General features: G+C 36.0%; 2 pseudogenes; both read right to left on the bottom strand.

Annotated features, from left to right (window-relative positions):
- Positions 1-8147: 8147 nt before the first annotated feature.
- On the bottom strand, positions 8148-8668 carry LOC122576926 (annotated as a pseudogene).
- An 848-nt stretch (positions 8669-9516) lies between these two features.
- LOC122577092 lies at positions 9517-10080 on the bottom strand (annotated as a pseudogene).
- Positions 10081-10852: the final 772 nt, after the last annotated feature.

Raw genomic sequence — 10852 nt, 5'->3', positions numbered from 1 at the left:
ACAAAAGCTACATACTATCCAAAATAAACAATCTAAAACACAACTATTCTTACGATAAAATGAAATAAAGGCCAAATAATATAAAGAATATGTCTAAAAACGAGTCAGCTGGCATGTTCCCACAGACAAATCAAATTTTTAGGCCAAAACAACCAAACTCTATCCAATCTTTCAAACTGCCTCCGGAGAAAGCTCCTCTTCTCCAAGAAGCAGATATAACGATACAGAACATCAATAAAGACATGCAAGATAATTTCATAATATCTAAAACATCGGAAAAACTAGACGTTATCGGCACTCGCTTTTCCAAAACACACGCACACACACACAGAACGAACACATGAACAATTAAACAGAAGACAATTAATCAGAATTATTATCTCCGAAACAAATAAATTGAAAAATGAAATAGAACAAGACATATCGCTTAATAAGACAAGTCTTCATATCCTCCAATGAAAACACCTCGGACAATCCCAAACAAACAGACACAGAAATTATATACTTTAAAAATTATAACCAACTAAAAATAATTTCCTCTAAATGAAAAAATTTTCGATAATGTCCCAAATATTTTGCTCAAACGCTTGTTGCCCAACAAGATAAAATGGTATTACACAGTGCTGTTTAATAATTCTCTAAATAACACCTACTTGCCCAGAAAATGGAAAAAAGCTAAATTAATAGCCATCACAGAAAAATAAATAGAGACGCCTCTTCACCCTCAAACTTGCGACCTCTGTCTCCTAGCCAACATAAGTAAAGTATTCGAAATAGTACGAACAACCCCCTAGTCTCGTTACTCAATAAATATGATTACCCTATAGCGTTAATGTTATTGTTATCATTTCCGTAATAATAAAAAAAGACTTTTTACGTATTAATGATTTATTTAAACGTGAAGCCAAATATTGTTCGATTCAGACTTAATTTGAATAAATCGATTTTTTAAAGAAAATACGTATTTTCGTTTACCCGTCAATTTGACGAGTCCTCCTAGAGAGGTATATAAGAGGTCCGTAAACCTCACTAGGTCTAACAATTTAAATACAGTGAATCCTCACAGAGAAGAAATACCAAGTGAAAATGAAGTAATGCCTAAAAAACATTCACATTTTCTGCCGTCGTACCAAGGGCTCACGAGAAAAACGAGACGGCGGTGTAAACGATGTTATAAACGCATTTCTAGAATAAATGATACAGAGTATGCCGCGAATAAAGTCAAAAAAGTAACAATATATTGTAATTGATGCAAAGGCCTGCTTGCAGTCTATCTAACATGTTTCAAAAAATTGCATAAAAAAGTAAATAATTATGTCAAGTTTATAATATTAAATTGTTATGTTTTTACTGTTTATAATGTTGAGATAAAATAACAAACCTATTTTTTACAACGTATTTTGTGAAATACAAGTGTGACCACGCCGGTGTCAACGCGCGTAACACGTGCGTAGCGGGGATATCGAAAGATGACAAAAGGGAAGAAAACGGATTAAGAGAGAAGTTGTGATTAAACAGTCGTCAGTACGAATCGCGAGTCGAGAGTTATAAAGAAGCCGCTAGTTGAGTTAATAAAAGAGTAATTGTTAAATAAAACATCGAGTATTTCTTTGGCACTCTACACTTACTACATCTCAACTCTGTAGCAGGTTGGTGGAGTTTCTGGCTTGTGGAGTTTTAGTATGTGCACTTTGTGTCCGATTTTTCACTGCCATGAAAGGTCCTGGTGCTTTTTGCGATAGCAATTTTTTTTCTACTTCTCAATTCTCTTTATATAGTTTATGCGACCTCGTTTTGTATAATTTATTGTTTCTGTGTATCATAATATTCAGGAAAAATCACTCTATCATCTTCACTAGCACAGCTGACATCATTTAGTATTTCTAGAAATCAAAGAATTAGATATTAAATATCTCTTCAAATAATGAATATTGGTAAAAATGGCCGAGTATGAACCGGCTAACCTTCACTTTAGATCCATCAGACAAGATTTTATGAAAATGGATGACAAATCAACGACTATGACCTCTTCTACAAGACGTAACGATACAATCCGTTTATCTAAACGTGTTCAAGAGTGTTTACTCTTACTGATCGTTAAGTTGTTAAGAATTGTGGATCGTAATTGCCGAAATAAGTATGTCGGAACACTTACGTTACACGCAGAGATGATAATAAAATATTTATTTAATATGTGATTTACAAGATATTCATAGATATCTATTACACGTGTTTCAGCACTCTTCTAGTCTCACCTTTTTTCACCATGCATATGAAACACTGACATTCGTTTGTTCTACGAGACGCTGCGCACGCACATACTCACGCACGTATATGTGTATCACTATTGCGCGGCTGATCCGGCGCAGCACACAAAATTACATACATCTCACACACCTCCTTAATTTTTGTGCTACACATTAATTCCCTTTTAATTTGTTTTATTCACATAGATCGTAAATTCTCTTTTCAATTTTTACTTTAGAACTTGAACGATAATTTTACCTTTTGCGTAACTTATACTTCTTATAGACCAGTCAAACCATTTTTAGAAGTAATTTAAATTTTTCAAATTTATTTCTTCCTAGAGCCTTCCTTAAAATATCAGCTACATTATTTTCTGAATCTACTTCTATAACGTCAATTTCTTTACTTTCGTAACATTCATTTACATTGAATATATAACATCATCGCTCTCATACTTTACGTACAATTGTCATCTTTGGTTACGGGTGCTTATCTTAGCGTAAATTTATCGCCATACAGTAGCCGGGCACCCCTAGGGCCATAGGTTGGGGTTACGCCCAACCAGCGCACGAGGTACCTAGTACCATGCTACCTGGATTAGTTAGACCTGGCAGGGGCTGTCACTCGTCTCTGGTCGAAAGGGGCGATTTCTAAGCCCTACCGTCTCCCGGGACGGTTCCATTCGAGGGAGCCAATACCCCTTAAATCGGCCCTTTTTCCAGCATCTTGGCCATCAAACGCTGCCACCACGAGTCCAAACCCATAATTGGCCATGTGGTACCATCCGTGGTCATTGGTGCGATTATCGTGTGGATGTACGGTTACGTCACTGCCGGCCAGCGACCTGCTAACCGTGCTCGGCAGACCCAGATGAGACTCACTTAAGCGGAGGCGTCAAGGTACAAAGTACCCGGGAACTTATCTCGACAGTCTCACCCTTCGCATCAGGATCGTGGATGCGCTACTACCGAAGGTCACGTAGAGAGAGTGTAACCATACTTAAAAGCCTTACACTCCCGGCGACCTTCCCTGCGGTGTACATAGAGGACTCACGTAAGCGGGACGCTTGCCCTGACGGTCCTCCCTGGCTGCAGGAACGTGGGTTTGAGAGCCCCCATAGATTCACATAAACAAGTCCTCCCAGCGGGAATACTTTACGTACACAAAATAATCGCTCTGGCTTCTTCGAAATCCTAATTCTTTCATATAATCGACGAAACATTCGTACCAAGCCCTTCAACTTTCACGCAATCCACATAACGCTTTTAGTAATTTACATACCTTCCCGCTTCTTTCATCGTAACCTGCAAGTTGTTTCACAAATACTTCCGACTTTACAACTCCGTTTAGGAATGCTGTTTCTACATAAATTTGCATAATCATTAAACCATATTGACAACAGTAAACAACAGTAAGATAAAAGTAATTTCAACGTCTGCATTTTTCCTACTGGAGAGTATAAATCTTCCAGTATTCTTTCTGTCAGAAGCCTCGAAAAACTAGTCTCGCTTTCTTACAATTATCACATTTATTCGTATATATCCATTTCAAATAATATTTTCTTGTCTCTTGGTTTCTCTACTAATTGCCAAGTTCTATTTTTAATTAAATAATTCGTTTCTCGATCCATTACATCTTTCCATGAATCGCTCTCTTTTCCTCTTAAAACCTCTTCATAGGTTTTAGAAATTATCCGCGCTTACTACATTTATGTAAATGAAATATGAGCCCGTTTGACCGTATCTTTGAGGCTTCTTTTTGTCCCATTCTGATCTTCTCAAATTATTTCTTATATCATCAAGTGATATATTCTGATTCGTTACTTAAGTTTCTGTTCTTTTTTGTTTTAACCTTATCGACTTTTTCCTCATTTCTTGCACTTTCGTAAATTTTGTTTGATTCAGAGTGTTCGTCAAAACCTTTTCCCGATTCATCATCACGAAACGAACCTTTCTGGTTCTAATTTCGCAAATTCATTTCGTCTCAATCTACATACGTATACACGTACGTTTTCCATGATCGTGTCGAAGGATCTTAATTACTTTTTTTCTTTCCTCTCTCCAAATTTGCAACTTGGCACATGTAATCAAACGAAATCAAATATAAAGGAAACACAATAATTCCCGTGGAATTATCCCTGACATGTTTGCTGACAGAGAGGTGGGGTGGAATAGGAAAGAACGTTCTCCTCCAAGTGTGGGACTTTGTTGATGACGAACATGTCTTGAACCGAGCGGTTGCGTGTTTTCCAGCTCTCTCTGCTGCCCGCCTTGGATATTTAAATAGAGTATGCACTACATCATCGGGATCGTCGTTACAGCCTTATCAGTCGTTATCGACTGATTGTCTCTTATTAATTCTTTTTCGGTATATGTTGAAAATACCAAGCCTGATCAAAATTGGAAACGTCTGATGGTCAATGTCCCTTCTCATTGTTTTAAAGAGGCATGCATCTACAATTAACTTCACTCTTTGTTTCTTCATATAATTATAATCTGACATATAATTCTTCATTTTACATAATAACAACTACGCTTAATTCGTTGTATCGTACTCCAACTTCTTTTCCGTCAATGATTATTCTGATACGTATTCGGAATCGATAATAAAACACAATAAAGCAGCAAAAGTCTCAAATAAATATCAAGTGTTTAATGTTTCTTTTATATATTAATATTAGTATTTAAAAAAATATTTAGCGTTTAAATACACGAATAAGGGCGATAATTAATCTATTTTTGTTGAAGTACGCAGAGTCAATTCATATAGTTGTCATATTAATTATCGATCACCAAATCATTAATTTAGTCGCCGAAAATCGTACTGTCACGAAATCTGCTCTGCACATAAAGGTCTGCATTATTCGGTATTCTGATATATTTCTTACTAAAATGATATTCTCTTACTAAAAGTAAATATACAACCGTATATGTAAATATAAACGTAAATGTAAATATAAAATATAAATATTTATTAAGGTTTTTCTCCAGGAGGAGGAATTATTTGCGACCCATGGTTCCTTTAAGACTTCTCCTCAAACCTCTGTTTCTCGTCATGAGTAGAATACGTTGCCGTAATAAAAAAGACTCGTCTTAATCCTTTCTGATTATTGTAATAGGAAAAAAGCAGGTTTAAAAGAAGCACAATTTTCGAAATAGGGCACATAGCGTGAATCACGGAAATGAAATTGTTTCGATAGTTCAATAACTTTAAGAGTTTGATTATGAATATAATGCCGTTTCAAGGTTCTGGAGGACGATCAAACGTGTTGGTGTATATAGTGATAAGACGAGTTAATACTTAGTGTCGTCAAATGTATTTGAAATTATGCGTAGTACAGAGTTAGTCGTTGTTCGCTCCGTGTTTTTCAAGATGCGTATGCACGGTAATGAGTACGTTATTAATCGCTATAAGATTACTCGATACAAACTGATTAACTGATACGCTGCGAGAATGCTCCATATCGACTCGCTGTCTTAACGATCGTGTTCGTTTATTTACACTGATAGAGGCAGTTCCGGGAAATTTAAATTCAACTTTGGATGACGGTAGCACGTAGCGGCAACATTGTTTTACTAGGAGTTTGCTTATCCGTACGTTTTTGTACGTCAAGACCGTGTACATGTGCCGAGGCAAAACAACAACACGTCCTCTGACTCATGTCCCGGCTACAAGGTTTTGAAAGTTATTGACGAGTGCATGTTATACGAGTAGAGAAGTTTATAACCACAAACACGAATATGCGGAATAAAACTGGACACAGCTCTAATACTTTAGGACCGCATAAGGGCAGACAATAAATAAATACCGTAAAGAAACGAATATATTCGCTTTTCAAAATACGTATAATCTATCTGGCTAGATGGTCCGGAGCCAACATCGTCGTTAATAACATCGTAGTTGATACAACCCAGAAGAAGATGAAAAAATGATATGGACGATAAAATTGAATGATAATCTTTCTTTTTTAGGTTTCTAGTGTGATGTTATTATATTAATATTATTATCATTATTGTTTCAATATTATTATTAGTAACTCTTTATTTGAAAAAATGTATGTTTGAAACTCTTAATCTGTACATTTCTATTCTTCAATTAATGGGATCTGCTCTTGTAACAACCGCTTGTGCAAAAGCACGCACAGTAACCTTTATGGGTGTACCTGTTCGTTCAGCTATTGCTTCGTAACATATTGTTTACAATTTTTTAAAATGCGGAACGACAACGTTTCTATTTTAAACCGAAATGTAAACAGTACCGGTGTTAGTCTTCCCAAAACCATTACTTGAATTAGTTGTATGTTACATTATTATGACAAATTAACATGTGTCGAAATCACAGAACCGCAACAGAAGAACGGAAAATTACTATAAATTTACGTAATAAGTTAAAATTGCGTAATAAAATTTGTTATATCGCTAATTGACCTCGAGCCTGAACCACAGAGGCGACGTGGCGAAACATTAAAAATAAGTTCGAATACAATTACTTTCAAAGCAAAACAAAGACGCAATCGATCAATTAGTTTATGTAAACGTTAAAATCCTGAAACGCAACAAGGAGTAGTTGAAAAGGAACTTCATTTATCAAAATTTAATATTAGCGGAAATTCGGTCAAGGAAATTTATTCAGATACACAAAAAAATTTTTTCCGCAATGTATTCTAGTAATAGACAATAAATACGAATAGTTTGATCTTTAGTGAATAATTTTTTTTCTACAGGAATTACTCAATGCGACAAATACGAACATTCATAGAAATGAACTGCACCACAAGTCTCGTTTAATTCAAAAGCTATGTGATGACACATATAATTTTAATTACAACGTCCAGACAGTACTTTGCCTCTCCAAAATCTTCAATCTCGAACTCTTATCGCAACTGATCCTTTATCTCTTTAATCTAGTCTCGATTTTGCGAGGCAATTAACGCATCGTCAACGTATATAGATACTATCATGACAACTTTGTTCCTCCAGGCAAAATATACAAATCAATGTACGTGTGCGTTTCAATCTTCAGTCGATGCAGCTTATTGTCGTCTTTAATATGTCTAGCTTGCTTTAACCTCTTCGATACGGCTGAATTTTGCACGAAGCTGTTTCTTTGTACGGCAGAGTTTGACGCGAATTTCGCGTAAATGATACAGCGCTGCAATGTGTGACGGATAATGCTGTTCCCTACGCAAGCACATTGCAACCAAGTTTCTGATAACTAAATTATAATTTTTCCTAAAGATATGATATATATACTTTCACTTTAATAATTTACTTTACTAATTAATAATACAATTGAGTGTGATATATTTTAAAGCACGGTACGACATATAGATCCACGTCACAATTTTCACTCTCACGCGCGATAGAGTTTTCAATATGCTCCTCGTTTCCTATTTTGAAGCGACAGTCTGAGGTTGAAGATTCTAAAAAATTAGAAGGATACGGATCGGCATATTAAAAATCATCTAATAATAGTATATTTATTTTAACAAACTGGTGCATCAAAAACAAAGACTATATATTCTATCTGTATATTGTTAACACTGTTATAAAACGTTGTGAGAGCAAAAGAAGTGTGAAGCGAGACAAATGAAAAAGATCATTTAGTTGTAACGGGGAGCGTGTCACGTCGGAGACGCAAGAAATCACGAAACCGATAGATCGCCGGTGATCTCGCGTCGCAGTTCGAACGCTTCACGAATAAGGTGAAGAAATTGAACTTCGTATAAGATGATGGAATTTTTATTATATAAATCCAACAGAGGGAAGGTTCAAGGTGTTACAACAGAATAAGGTCTTGAGCTCTAATTTTGGAGGGATTTTATATTGAGGTTTCAGTTCCTTTGGAGCGGTTATCGTCGGATGTATATCAGAGGCGGCTATTCAGTTACTGTTCTGTTATTATTTCGATAGCTGTGGCATGCAGGATGTTTCGTCTACTTGATCACTGTTTCGGAGCGGGTAGCCTTCTTCAGCGTGTGACATTTCCCCCTTCTTAGATTCGCTTTGCTTCGTTGAAGCGTATGGTTCTGGTGGGTCATTTTCTGTAATGTGTTGGAAGGTGTCCGTCCCATGGGCTGATTGAAGAATTGGTGTTTTTAGGAATTACTCGACTTAGACATTCGAAAAGTTTACATTTATACAATATATATACTGTTCCTAGTCCTAGGGCTACGTATCCTAATATTTGCAATGTTTAAATGCCATATTCTCTGAGTGAATTTATACGTCATTCAAAGGCTATTGACTTGTGTTTGTAACGTACCGAGGTTGGCTTTATATTGATTAAAATTGTGAGTTACTTTTGGAGCTGTTTCTAATATTTCCTCTAGCGTTGGGATGTCCATTTCTTTGAAACTATGTGAACTATTCTTAATTTTGATTTCGTAAGAAATATTTTTACGTGTTTCTCCAATTTTCATGATATTACGGTCGTATGTGGTTATGCATCCAGGTTTGCTGCTAATTAAACTCGATTGTTTGATTTCTAGGATTTTATATGTTTTACATAATACTGCACATTGGTTTTCCAGTCGATATATTCGTCATAATAGTTCGGNCCTACGCAAGCACATTGCAACCAAGTTTCTGATAACTAAATTATAATTTTTCCTAAAGATACGATATATATACTTTCACTTTAATAATTTACTTTACTAATTAATAATACAATTGAGTGTGATATATTTTAAAGCACGGTACGACACATAGATCCACGTCACAATTTTCACTCTCACGCGCGATAGCGTTTTCAATATGCTCCTCGTTTCCTATTTTGAAGCGACATTTTGAGGTTGAAGATTCTAAAAAATTATAAGGATACGGATCGGCATGTTAAAAAGCATCTAATAATAGTATATTTATTCTAACGAACTGGTGCATCAAAAACAAAGACTATATATTCTATCTGTATATTGTTAACACTGTTATAAAACGTTGTGAGAGCAAAAGAAGTGTGAAGCGAGACAAATGAAAAAGATCATTTAGTTGAAACGGGGAGCGTGTCACGTCGGAGACGCGAGAAGTCACGAAACCGATAGATCGCCGGTGATCTCCTCGCGTCGCAGTTCGAACGCTTCACGAATAAGGTGAAGAAATTGAACTTCGTATAAGATGATGGAATTTTTATTATATAAATCCAACAGAGGGAAGGTTCAAGGTGTTACAACAGAATAAGGTCTTGAGCTCTAATTTTGGAGGGATTTTATATTGAGGTTTCAGTTCCTTTGGAGGGGTTATCGTCGGATGTATATCAGAGGCGGTTATTCAGTCACTGTTTTGTTATTGTTTCGATAGCTATGGCATGCAGGATGTTTTCGTCTACTTGATTACTATTTCGGAGCGGGTGGCCTTCTTCAGCGTGTGACATTTCCCCCTTCTTAGATTCGCTTTGCTTCGTTGAAGCGTATGGTTCTGGTGGGTCGTCTGATTTAAATGATCCCGTTATCTTCATTTTCTGTAATGTGTTGGAAAGTGACCGTCCCATGGGCTGATTGAAGAATTGGTGTTTTTAGGAATTACTCGACTTAGACATTCGAAAATTTTACATTTATACAATATATATACTGTTCCTAGTCCTAGGGCTACGTATCCTAATATTTGTAATGTTTAAATGCCATATTCTCTGAGTGAATTTATACGTCATTCAAAGGCTATTGACTTGTGTTTGTAACGTACCGAGGTTGGCTTTATATTGATTAAAATTGTGAGTTACTTTTGGAGCTGTTTCTAATATTTCCTCTAGCATTGGGATGTCCATTTCTTTGAAACTGTCTGAACTATTCTTAATTTTGATTTCGTAAGAAATATTTTTACGTGTTTCTCCAATTTTCATGATATTACGGTCGTATGTGGTTATACATCCAGGTTTGCTGCTAATTAAACTCGATTGTTTGATTTCTAGGATTTTATATGTTTTACATAATACTGCACATTGGTTTTCCAGTCGATATATTCGTCATAATAGTTCGGGGTTTCTAGATCGGATTGCGTTTCTTCATTGATGATAGGATACAATCGGGATAGAGTGTCTGCAGCTGTATTTTCTTCTCCTTTCTTGTATTCAATTTCATAATCATACTTCTCGAGCCTCAAGCGTCATCGCATGAGTCTCGACGAGGGATTCTTAACATTTTTTAACCATTTTAAAGCTCGATGATCACTTTGAATCTTAAATTTTCTGCCAAGTAGATATTGCCTTAGTCTTTTGATTGACCATACTATTGCTAGTAACTCTTTCTCGGTTGTGGAATAGTTTTTCTCAGGAGATTTCAGGGTTCGGAATATGTAACAGCATGGATGTCCGTCTTGGGAGAGTATTGCTCTTAATCCTTCGTTACTTGCGTCTGTTGCTAATGTGAATGTTTTTTCAAAGTCCGGGTATTGCAGTATAGGAGCTTCACAGAGCTTTTGTTTCAATATGTCAAATGCAAATTGTTGTTTATCAGTCTAGTGGAATGGAGTGTTTTTCTTTGCGAGGTCCGTCAGTGGTTTCGCGATTTTAGAAAAATTGCGTATATATTTTCCGTAGTACCCAACGAGTCCTAAGAATGATTTTATGTGAGTCACGGTTTTCGGTATTTTAAAGTCTTTCACGGCCCTAAATA

This window comes from Bombus pyrosoma, linkage group LG17 (genome assembly GCF_014825855.1).
Source record: "Bombus pyrosoma isolate SC7728 linkage group LG17, ASM1482585v1, whole genome shotgun sequence".
NCBI classification, from domain to species: domain Eukaryota; kingdom Metazoa; phylum Arthropoda; class Insecta; order Hymenoptera; family Apidae; genus Bombus; species Bombus pyrosoma.
Note: the sequence above shows the minus strand (reverse complement) of the source record. Positions and strands in the feature narration are given on the sequence as shown.